General features: G+C 43.4%; 1 protein-coding gene across 2 annotated transcripts in view; it reads right to left on the bottom strand.

Moving 5' to 3' along the window:
- LRP1 (LDL receptor related protein 1) overlaps window positions 1-12,482 on the bottom strand; it is a 254,553-nt gene that overhangs the window by 138,100 nt on the left and 103,971 nt on the right. The gene's annotated exons all lie outside the window — the stretch shown is intronic.

Raw genomic sequence — 12,482 nt, 5'->3', positions numbered from 1 at the left:
TTTCTAGGAAGTAGTGATCTGCGCAAAAAATGGCTCTCTTTATTGCTGGTAGGGGATAAATATATTTGAAAAGGACATTATGCATAAAGGACATTATGCATAAAGACACCAAGGGGTAAACTTACAAATCTTCTAGGATTGGTTGCTATTGGCAACATCAGCTCTTTTCATTTTAAGAAGTTTTAGTAAATTTACCCCTAGTGACTTTCAGCAGCATCTTTATGAAACGGAACGTTTTCTCAGCTGCTATTAATTACATGCCTATTAAACTAATTGAAATTCATCACAGAATCACTAATATGCTTTAAGTGAACATTAATGCATGATCTTAATGAGAAAGAAAATGTGTCACACACGAGCGAGGGCTAACATTTTTTACAAAATGATAATGGGGCTGAAGTCTATTGCCGGAGATAGTTACGTACAAAACTGGCAAGTCATTGAAATTTAAAAGGCTTTGTACTTTGTATAAATCAGGTTAAATAGTGGGATACTTCTAAAGACCCCCATACTTAAGGCCGATTTTTTACGTAATAATTCCCGGGGAGCTGAGTGGGCAGGAGAATAAGGAAAAAACCTGGGCAGCATCAGAGTCTGGGCTGCACTGAGCGCCTGAGGGCTGTGGGGTGGGCAGTCTGCAGTGTCTGGGAAGTGCTTAGCAGACACTGCGGAAGAATTTTAAATAAAATTTCAAAGGATAGGCTGGTGAGAGAGAGAAAAGGAGAAGGAGAGAGAAAAGGAGAAGGAGAGAGAAAAGGAGAAGGAGAGAGAAAAGGAGAAGGAGAGAGAAAAGGAGGAGGAGAGAGAAGGAAAAAGGAGAAGGAGAGAGAAGGAGAGAGAAGGAAAGAGAGAGGAGAGAGAAGGAAAAAGGAGGAGGAAGAAGGAAAAAGGAGAAGGAAGAAGGAAAAAGGAGAAGGAAGAAGGAAAAAGGAGAAGGAAGAAGGAAGAAGGAAGAAGGAAGAAGGAAAAAGGAGAAGGAAAAAGGAGAAGGAGAAAGGAGAAGGAGAAAGGAGAAGGAGAAAGGAGAAGGAGAAAGGAGAAGGAGAAAGGAGAAGGAGAAAGGAGAAGGAGAAAGGAGAAGGAGAAAGGAGAAGGAGAAAGGAGAAGGAGAAAGGAGAAGGAGAAAGGAGAAGGAGAAAGGAGAAGGAGAAAGGAGAAGGAGAAAGGAGAAGGAGAAAGGAGAAGGAGAAAGGAGAAGGAGAAAGGAGAAGGAGAAAGGAGAAGGAGAAAGGAGAAGGAGAAAGGAGAAGGAGAAAGGAGAAGGAGAAAGGAGAAGGAGAAGGAGAAAGGAGAAGGAGAAAGGAGAAGGAGAAAGGAGAAGGAGAAAGGAGAAGGAGAAAGGAGAAGGAGAAAGGAGAAGGAGAAAGGAGAAGGAGAAAGGAGAAGGAGAGAAGAGAGGAGAGAAGAGAGGAGAGAAGAGAGGAGAGAAGAGAAGAGAGAAGAGAAGAGAGAAGAGAAGAGAGAAGAGAGGAGAGAAGAGAGGAGAGAAGAGAGGAGAGAAGAGAGGAGAGAAGAGAGGAGAGAAGAGAGGAGAGAAGAGAGGAGAGAAGAGAGGAGAGAAGAGAGGAGAGAAGAGAGGAGAGAAGAGAGGAGAGAAGAGAGGAGAGAAGAGAGGAGAGAAGAGAGGAGAGAAGAGAGGAGAGAAGAGAGGAGAGGAGAGAGAGGAGGAGAGAGAAGGAGAGAGAAGGAGAGAGAAGGAGAGAGAAGGAGAGAGAAGGAGAGAGAAGGAGAGAGAAGGAGAGAGAAGGAGAGAGAGAGAGAGAGAGAGAAGGAGAGAAGGAGAGAAAGAGAGAGAGAGAAGGAGAGAAAGAGAGAGAGAGAAGGAGAGAGAGAGAGAGAGAGAAGGGGAGAGAGAGAGAAGGAGAGAGAGAGAGAGAGAAGGAGAGAGAGAGAGAGAGAGAGAGAAGGAGAGAGAGGAGAGAGAGAGAGAGAGAGAGAGAGAGAGAGAGAGAGAGAGAGAGAGAGAGAGAGAGAGAGAGAGAGAGAGAGAGAGAGAGAGAGAGAGAGAGAGAGAGAGAGAGAGAGAGAGAGAGAGAGAGAGAGAGAGCGAGCGCTCTCAGCCAATCAGCAGACAGCCTATCTTTTGAATATTTTTTTAAAATTCTGCAGCTGCTGTCCTCAGTGTCCGCTCAGCACTGCCTGCCTCGCCCCTACACCCATACACGCCAGGCAGTAAACGCAGCACAGACCTCAGTCTGCCCGCCCCTTCACATAGGTGTGTGCCAGTGGTGCTTCAACGCTAGCACACACCTACTGATCGAACCCAATACATCGCGATGTGCCACTAATGCGTCTGATCCAACAGATTAACCTTGCAGCAGGTTCAATCTGCAGGGTCCGGGCCGATGCACACATGACCGCGCATCGGGTCAGATGGGGTATCAAACACATCCAATTTGGCCTGATTTCTCAGCCCCATCAGTTGAGAGCGGATGAAATCGCCCCAAGTCTGATATGTGTATAGGCTCCTTAACACAGACAAGCCAGACACACCCACTGAAATATCAAATAAATTCCAGTATGCCTTGCAATAGGTTAAGCATTCCCTAATAGCAAAACGGTACTCTTTACCTAGCACGGCGCCCATCGTGGGGATCGCGGGCAGTACATTAACGGCCGCGACGCGATGCCCGCAATCCCCACGATTTCCCATAGGGTTCAATGTTAAATTTAGTGCTGGCCGCGATTTTACATTCAATGCTTCAATGGCCGCGATTTGGCCATAGGAATCAATGTTAAATGGGCCACAGAGCCCAAATAGGCACAATTAACACTTAAATGTCCCCCCAAATTTGTAACGCCACCCCACGATCCACGCCAACCCGAAGCGTGGCGAGCGCAGCGAGCCCGCGAGGGGCGGCGATACGCGTCCTCCGACCTTTTCATACCCCCACTATCCACGTCGGCGTGGAGTTGAGAATAGAATAGTGTGGCGAGCGCAGCGAGCCACCGAGCCCGAAGCGTGGCGAGCCCCGCGAGGGGACGCGGATACCTGTGAAGCCCACGTAGGGCCACGTTTACCTGTGAAGGTATCCGCGTCCCCTCGCCACGCTTCGGACTCGGTGGCTCGCCACACTATTCTATTCTCAACTCCACGCCGACGTGGATAGTGGGGGTATGAAAAGGTCGGAGGACGCGTACCGCCGCCGCTCGCCACGCTTCGGGTTGGCGTGGATCGTGGGGTGGCGTTACAAATTTGGGGGGACATTTAAGTGTTAATTGTGCCTATTTGGGCTCTGTGGCCCATTTAACATTGATTCCTATGGCCAAATCGCGGCCATTGAAGCATTGATTGTAAAATCGCGGGCAGCACTAAATTTAACATTGAACCCTATGGGAAATCGTGGGGATCGCGGGCATCGCGTCGCGGCCGTTAATGTACTGACCGCGATGCCCGCGATTTCTTTACCCACGACGCCCGTGATGGAGATCGTGGGCGCCGTGCTAGGTAAAGAGTACCAGCAAAACTGTGGCAAGGCATGATGGTACTTGTAGTTTCCAAACAGCTGGAGGGCCAGAGTTTGGACATGCCTGTTCTAGGGGGTATTTTTTTGTTTTGTTTTTATTTCACCTAATACAATGCCCAACTATTCAAATACAGCAATTTTTGCTGAAAAACTACCACAATTTCTCCAGGACTGTGGCAAAAACACATGGAATGGCGTCGTTAGGTGGAAGAAAAAAAAATTCAGCCCTCCAATTGAATAGGGCAAATTCCTGTTGGCACATATTTTGCCTAGGCGAAAAATCGGCACTAATTGAATTCCCTCACTTGAGTAGATGAAACAATGTAAAGCATAAGTTACACAATAGCTAAGATGTAAAATAATAAAAATTTGTGAAGGGTAAAAAGGTACAGTATTGTATGTAGATACTTCTGAATAAAATTATCTAATACCAAGTTTCTATAATTGTGCTTTCAAATGTACACAACTCATTTAAGAAAAAAAAAAAAACAGTTGTTACTATTTTAAAATCTGTGACTGTTGAAAACGGTTGCATAAGCACTCATTTTAAGCAAAACAAACTTCCCATACGCCATAACAAATTTTAATTGCACCAAAATAATTTGCTATCAAGCTTCAATCATTTAGTATCATTTATACTGACCCCCATCGTGAAAGAAACACGCACAAACAAGCATAACTACAGGGCAGATCATTGAAGCCACTAATCAGCATCAACACAGCATTCATAAACATCCAATCAGAAGTGATTAATCATGATAATGGTCAACATCACTCATTATATGCACCTGCCCCTTGCCACCTGCATATGATGTACACTGTGGAACATATGCACCAGCTTTAGTGTATCAAGACTAAGTTAAGTGGCAGAATCATGAAAATCCGAGTGGACGAATATTCCGGGAAACCATGCACTCCATGCTGTCACAGTACTGACTTTGCATCAGGCCAAGAAGCTTTACGCTTTTATTATTGATAATTTCAATATCGGTAAACTGTGACCCTTAACTGAGTGCCAAGTGAATTTGTCAAAATTGGTGTGACAATTGCCAAGCAAACATTTTTATTCATCATAATGACCTGTCACGTTTACCTTATATAGGAAATATCTTTTTTTTTTTAACACAATATTTTTTATTTGAATTTATATAACAAATGTGAGTGACGCTGGCATTTTTAGCTGATATTTTGCACATCTCTCACAGATGTTGGCACTCAAATGGTTAAATCAAATTATAGACAACAATTCATCTCCAAGAGTTAATGCAGAGCAAGTGGCAAATGAAGAAATGGCTAAGACACCTTACATATACTTCTTTCCAAGAAACTTTGAATTCTGGTCCATAAAAGGGAAAGAGTGGTTCAGAAAGTAACACTGAATCCGGGGGGAAAGAAAATTCACTTTCAGATACATAGGTTTAACCCCTACAGTGGCAATCCCGGAAATTTTCCGGGCTATGCTTCAGTGGAAACACTGTGTAAATCCTGGAAATTTTCCGGGAATGTCAGTCTCCTTTTCTTTGGCGCCAGGGCAACACCACGGTGCTGAGCTAGTAATGAGCTCAGCTTCAGCCGCTTCCCAGTCCCGGCTCCTTCCTCCTGGCTGTGTGCAGCGTGAACTTGCTAACATCACGCCGCACACAGCCAGTTTGCCAGGGGCAGTGCCAAGCAGCGGATGATATAGTGCACAGCACTACCCGGCCCAGGGAGACAAAGTGGGGGGGTTTTTTTTAGGGAGCGCTCTCTTAAAAAAAAAAAAAAAAAAACTGCCCAGTAAAAGGTGTTAATAATCTTCAAAGTATGACCCTTGTGCACCAATACCAAGCTTAGTACGCCCCCTGGAAGGCATTAACCAGAACATACTTGAGTGTCCTGGTCGTGTCCGCTTCCACTTTGACTATGGTCTGAAACCGGTGTTCTTTCAGGTCACGTCTGATCCGGGGGAACATAGAAAAAAGTCAGCTGGGTCAAGATCCGGTCAAGTTGTGCTTTGCCAAAAACTCCCTCACTTGTCGTGATGGAGGACCTGGTCGTGGTAATCTCCTTGTGAGCATGGAGGGCCCTGTTTCTAAAGCGATTGAGCACGCCTGTATGACAGTTTGGCCAGTAGTTTGAAATTCCTTGAGGACCACACCCTTTGAAAAAGACAATGAGCATGGATTTGGTCTTTGATTTGCTCAGTCTGCCTTTTTTGGGGCAAGGTGACGATGGTGTGCGCCACTCGGTGCTTTGCTTTTTGGTATCCAGATTGTACTCAAAGAGCCATGTTTCATCACCGGTTATCATTCTGTCAAAAAAAATTAGGCTACACAGTCGCTAAGGTGTTTGCACAGGGGGAGACGGGATGGAGGCAGCCAGGGAGGATGGCTCATGGGAATGCATCCCCATGAAAACGCTACGCGTTCCCATGGGTACATGGGCCAAAGCCTGCCAGGGGGCCATTGGCTGGCATCACAGGACATCGGCTACCCACCCAAATTACGGAGCTGCCCGCCACAAATATAGGCGAGTCAGGACTGACATATTTGCGAACGGGGGGGGGGGGGGGGATTATTCAATGATCGGCGACCATCAAATGATTTTTGTCCCGTATGCTCCCGTGCGAATGGGTGTTCATGCTAAACATGCAGTGGCATTGCGGCTGCATGTTTGCACAGTGGCAGGGGAATTAAAGGCTCACTAAGCAGCATATCGTCACTGCTTAGCGAGCCTTAGTGAATCAGGACCATTGTCCACATTGTGCTCATTTCGGTTTGTTAAATGTTATCCAGAGAAGGGTTCATTCTTAACATCTTTTTGCCCTCCTTAAACAATTTAAACCAGAGTTAAAACCCCGCGCCTTAGACAAGGATTCCTCGCTTAAGGCCTTTTGAAGCAAGCGCCTCGCTACCTGATCTCTGTGGTATGCTTCATCTGGAGCCTCGACCAAGTTAAAAAAAAGTACAGCTCAATCTGTACACTGTAAGGGTGTGGTATATTTGCCCGACAGTCATTACTCAGATGTCGGAATCCCGACTGCACAGCGGGGGGAGCGCAATGAAGCCCCTTGTTGGCTCGCTGCGCTCGCCACCTATTTTATTCTCCCTCTATGGGGGTCGTGGACCCCCACGAGGGAGCAGTCGGGATTCCGACGTCGGAGTAATGACTGTCGGAATCCCGACTGTCGGGGAGCCGTCCGGCACCCCACTGTAATGGCTCACAGGCAACTGCCACCAACAGAAATGTGTAGCTGAGACACCTCTCCTCCTCTGCCACCATGCACCTGTTTAGCGTGGCGTGATAAAAGTCCAGACAGACCATGTTTTCTGTATATCTTTATTTTACTAGATTGTAAGCTCCTCAGAGCAGGGCCCTCTTCCCTCCTGTTGTCAAAGCCCGCTTCTCTTCACATTTCACTCACAGAACTCCCATACTCAGTGACCATCAGTAGTCCGCATATACTCATCTCCATCATTGGCCACAAGCCTCTAGTTGTATGTTGATTGAGTCCTCACGACTTATATTTAAGCTGTAATGTGTATTGAACTGTGGCGCTCTTTACCTGTACTCTATCTTTGTTATTTATTCAGTGTAATACTAAGTTTTGTCTCCCTGTACTGTTCCTTTGCACGGCGCTGGGAAACACTTGTGGCGCTTATAAATAAAATAATAATAATTCAAAAAAATAATACATTTAATAAGTACAATATATACGGTGTGATAGAACTTTCTTTAGTTCTCGTTTAGCGTATCTTTCTTCTGGAGGTTGGCACCTCATTTAAAGTTGCTGCAGATGTTTCACATTTAAACTATTAGCGCCAATGTATAGTGAATGGGTTTTTTGTTTTCTTTTGAGTGGCTAATGTGCTTTATAATAATGTGTAAATAAAAACATTCTCCATCTGCGGCTAAAGTGCATAGCTGAAATCAATGAATATAAAATAGGCTCCAATAATTGCAAAGAGGATGGGAAAAAAAGGTCACAAACCATGCTCAGCCAAGTGCGAATATATCAGCATGGCATGCAGTGCCTGTCTGCTCCATCAGCCGTCAGATGAAGGCCACGGCAGGGAAATGAATAATTGTTTTCCTTAGTGATGGAAAAGCAATGACGTCTATGACTCCGTGACACAAAGACAACAAGGACTGTATACGCTACAGTTATACAAATTATAACAAACCATACAGTAAATCACTGATCAGCTTCCTACATCTCTATTTAGTAACAGTTCTGACTACAGCGCTAGCATAGGCTGCAGAGTTTACGTGTTTTAATATACCCAAAAAATACAAAATCTATCTTCGTCAACTAGAATTAACTAGCTGTAAAATATAACATACAACTAGAAACATCCCATCTAAAAAAAAAAAAAAAAAAATGAATTCTGGATACCTGCACGCTGTAACTATATAAGATGCCAAAGTTAGTTTCAAAATCACTCAATATAGAAAGCCAAAACAAAAAAAGAAAACAAATGTAAGTCTATAACCACAGTTCTGTTTGTACTGCACAAAGCAAAATCGGAAACGGATAAGATCCAAAAAATGATTTGATAAGGCTGATAACTGGAAAAGGAAACACCCACCAAGGGCCAGAGTGCAAACACCAGGTTAAAATTCAGCAAACACATGATGATGGAAAATGTACTAAGAAGGGGATGCTGTAAAACTATTTTGCTTACTTTTTTCCCACTTAACACATGTGCAAGCGAAGGGACCAGATGTTCATTTTTACACAACTCTGTAACATGTCGGAAGTCTCAGATTTTGGGAAGTGCTGGATGTTGTGACATTTCTTGTGAAAAACAAGACAAGACACTGCTAAAAGTAACTAATTCAAGATAATTTTGTTTAATTAAATATCAGAATTTTGTTGCTTAAACTGAATTACTCAATCCAGCAAGAGCACATTTTATGCTGAAACTGTAATTCCACTTGCACGGGAACAACGAGGGCAGGAACAACATTTTTTATCTGCACTGGGGGCAAGACAGAGGCACAGTGGTTACCATCACTCCTTTACAGTGGACTACAATCCTTCAATGCTGTGAAGATAGCACTGGTGGTGGAGGTTGGTAGCTGGCAGTACTCAGCTTGATAGCAGATGGAGCAGCACAGACTACAGAGAATAGGTGGGTTTAAGAGAGCACATGAAAAAATGGTACTGGTTTCCTAGCACGGCGCCAGCGATAAAAATTGTATCCATCGGGTCCTAAAAATTTGCGTCGATCGCATCGCATGCGATTTGGTTGCATGCGATTTTTACATTGGAACCAATGTAAAATTGTCCCTGAGACCCGATTTTACATAGGCCCCAATGTTAAATGCCCCCCAGACCCCAATTTTCATTATATCCCCACCCTGATGGGTCAAATGTCCCCCTATTGTTAACGCCACCCCACGATTAACGCCAACCGGCAGCGTGGCGAGCGCAGCGGTATGCGTCCTCCGACCTTTTCATACCCCCACTATCCACGTCGTCGTGGAGTTGATTTCATATAGCCCCGCGAGGGGACGCGCATTACTTCACAGGTATTACACGTCCCCTCGCGCGTTCATCGTGGTGTGGCGTTAACAATGGGGTGGCATTTTACATACAAATTACCCATCAGGGTGAGTATACAATCAAATATGGGGTCCATTGGGCCATTTAACATTGTTTCCTACTGTATGTAAAATCAGGTCCATCGCATCGGTTGCATTGTATGCCATAATAATGGCATACAATAGACCCGATTTTACATAGGAATTTAACATTGAATACAATGCATTCAATGTTAAATCGCATCGGTCACATCCCTTAAGTTAAGGCATGCGATGGACGCAATTTTTTAATAGTCAGGGAAAAGGATAAAAATCGCCCTAAAATCGCGTCGGTCGCATCCATCGCATACCTTAACTTAAGGTATGCGATGACCCACGACGGGCGCCGTGCTAGGCAACAAGTACCGAAAAAAATGAAGATTAGAGGAAAGTCTGGATAGATGAGGTGCGGAACTAATAAGTGATCAGGAGCACCAGCAAAGTTATCATGATGGGGGTGAGAGGTAGTTTCGGAGAGAAGCCATGGTGCAAGTCAGAAGCAGATGTAAGAGTATATTTCAACAAAACACACATTTGGATGAGCAGCATTGGCCCGTGAAATTATAGGGCTGGGGTAGCCAACCCTAGTCCTCGAGAGCTACCAACAGTGCATGTTTTGCAGGTCTCCTCACAGAATCACAAGTGAGCTAATTAGCTCCATCTGTGGATCTTTTAAAATGTGTCAGTGATTGATGAGTGCAGCTGTGCAGCAGCTAGGTTGTCTGGAAATGTGAACTGTTGGTAGCTCTCGAGGGCTAGGGTTGGCTACCACTGATATAGGGAATCAGATAGGCATATGCACAGTAAACCAGGTAAGTGCAGTGAGAGGAAAGCCAGTCCCCATGCAGCTTAATAGTAGTGGGGAGATACATAGGCGGTGAATACTTCATAGCAAATCGTTAAAAGGTGCATAATAAAGCAATGTATAAGAGGGGCGACATGGCAGCCTAAAGTAATGCCAACTGCAGGATCACAGATGACATGAAAGGCAGTAAACACTGGGTACTGCTGAGAGTCAGAGGAAGACCAGATTTACAACTTCTAGATCGGTCGTGTCACTCATCGCTTGCCTGTTGTCATTCATTGGGATTGGACAATTCTTAGTATTTCATAAGCAACTTGGGTTGTACGCTCATACTCAGCCATACAAGTTGGCAAATCACTTTTCCCATCTCTATTCACCAACAGAAAAGAGCAGTGTACGACTATCCAAGAAACATGCACGTTTTCTATGCTACTTTTTAAAAATGATTACACCAGTTGTATAGAAGTGGCAGCAGCACTGAACGGGTAATGACCACAGGTTATATACAAACCAGGATTACATCTGAATGCATACAATTGATGAAGAAGGTTCTCTCAGTTTAGCACATAAATCACATTTATTTGGACAAATACATTCAACAAGTTCATCTTCACCAAATCCCAAAAATAGGTCTTTCACTGCGCCTCAGGCAAAGCCTGACATCTGATTATTTACAGCAACTCAGACCACAGAGCTCTTGGCTGCGACTATTAACCATATTTAACTATTCAGCAGAATTGGGACAGCTGACAAACTAGAAATTACAGAGGACAAAAGGCCAAAATGTTAATCCAGAATTGCTTCATATGATTCAATTGCTCAATATCACTGAATCAATTGCTCAATATCACTGAAACACACACACACAAAAGCACAACAAACATCTGAAGCTTAGTATAATGGAAAGTTAAAACATCCCAGCAGCATTTAATATGGGTCTCGCGAAATGACAGACATACTGTATATTACACAATTATTGAGGCAATCCCTCAGATACCAGTGCATTGCCCAGATAACTGTACCGTGTGTGTGGGTGGCCAATTGGAAAATAGTGAAATGTCTGACATGACGAAATGTCTAGCACAGGGGTGGCCAAACCAGTCCTCGAGATCTACCAACGGTCCATGATTTCCAGATCACCTAGCTGGTGCACAGCTGCAGTCAATATGAACTGCCACATTTTCAAACCAGCTGCATTCATTCGTACTAAAGATCCACAGGTTGCCTGGAAAACATGCACTGTTGGTAGATCTTGAGGACAGGTTTGGCCACCCCTGGTCTAGCCTGTCTGTCCAATGCAATATTAAGATGCAAGTCAGTCACACTGGCCAGTGTATGCACAGCTGTGGCCATTTGATGGACGTATCCCAGTTCTCAGAACATAATGTATGCCCGCAATATCTGTTAGAGATCAGAGGACAGGCATTTTATCTCTCCGTGCATGCCCATCATTAAATCCATCACAATTTGACTTATTATCTTTCTCAACACTTCTTTTGAAGAATTCTTATGGGTCAATTCAATGAGGCATGACCAAGTCACGCCCGTAAGTTTGGGTACATGCTTATGGTACCATACGACTTGTAAATGTCGGGCCCTGTAGTGTTGGGCCTTTCAGCACTGTTACAATGGCAACTCACTACTAATAGAATTTACAGGTCAGTGTCTTCACTGCATACACACACAAAATCATTGTTCATTCCACCAACAAAACACATCTATCAACTCTAAGTAGACAAGTAAATTTAGAGAGGCCATGTACAAGGTTTCTCAAAAAAGTTAAAATAAAATGCAAACCCCACCTCAAGAAAAAAAAAAATGAAACACAAAATCAACAGAATAAAGGAAATAAACAAAAAAATAAAAAAGGGACCAGTACTTTTTAAAAGGAAACAGTTAAAATGTCTTTAGTGAGTACAGTCCAGAAATAAAAAAATAAATAAATAAATATTGAAGTGCTACATAAAGGTGCAGATACAGCACCTACGTGTGGAATTTCTCATCGTCTGTGTAATGGCCCTCAATTGAGGGTGAAGAGAAACACAGGTACAGCTATTTAACTAAATAAATGAGCCATAGACCTCTAACCTATACAGTCCAACCACATCTGCCAGAAGTAAATAATATAGAGCCAGTATGTATGGAAGTATGGATAAGTGAAAATCTATTCTACTCTGACAAATACCTATAAAAAAAAAAATAAATAAATAAATAAATATTTTCTGCAATAATTCACACCCTAAGCCAAAGTTAATGTGAGTGAGTTTTCCTGCTTTTTTTTTTTTTATAGCGGCTAACAATTAAATGGCAAAATCAACCTGGCTTTTCTAGGATTGCTACTGTACTTTAAAAAAGGTGAGAAATCCTCGTGTTTCTGTCTTGTTGAGTTCATTCCTTTTTCCCCCGTAATTTTTCTTAAAAAAAAAAAAAAGTCGACACAGTTTCTTCATTTCTTGGACATCGTATTAGGTTTCCTTTATTCAACTGTAGCTATCTGTTACTGTATGTGGTATTACAGTGCATTTATGATGTAATTGGGATATACTTTGCTGTCTAACTTAATAAAAATTTATTTTGGACAAAAAAAAAAAAAAAGTGAGAAAACTCCCAAAATATCTCACTTTCTGATTCTGACACCCTATTATATT

The sequence above is a fragment of the Crinia signifera genome, chromosome 2 (genome assembly GCF_055691185.1).
Source record: "Crinia signifera chromosome 2, ASM5569118v1, whole genome shotgun sequence".
In the NCBI taxonomy this organism is placed as follows: domain Eukaryota; kingdom Metazoa; phylum Chordata; class Amphibia; order Anura; family Myobatrachidae; genus Crinia; species Crinia signifera.
This window is presented reverse-complemented; position numbering and strand designations above follow the sequence as displayed.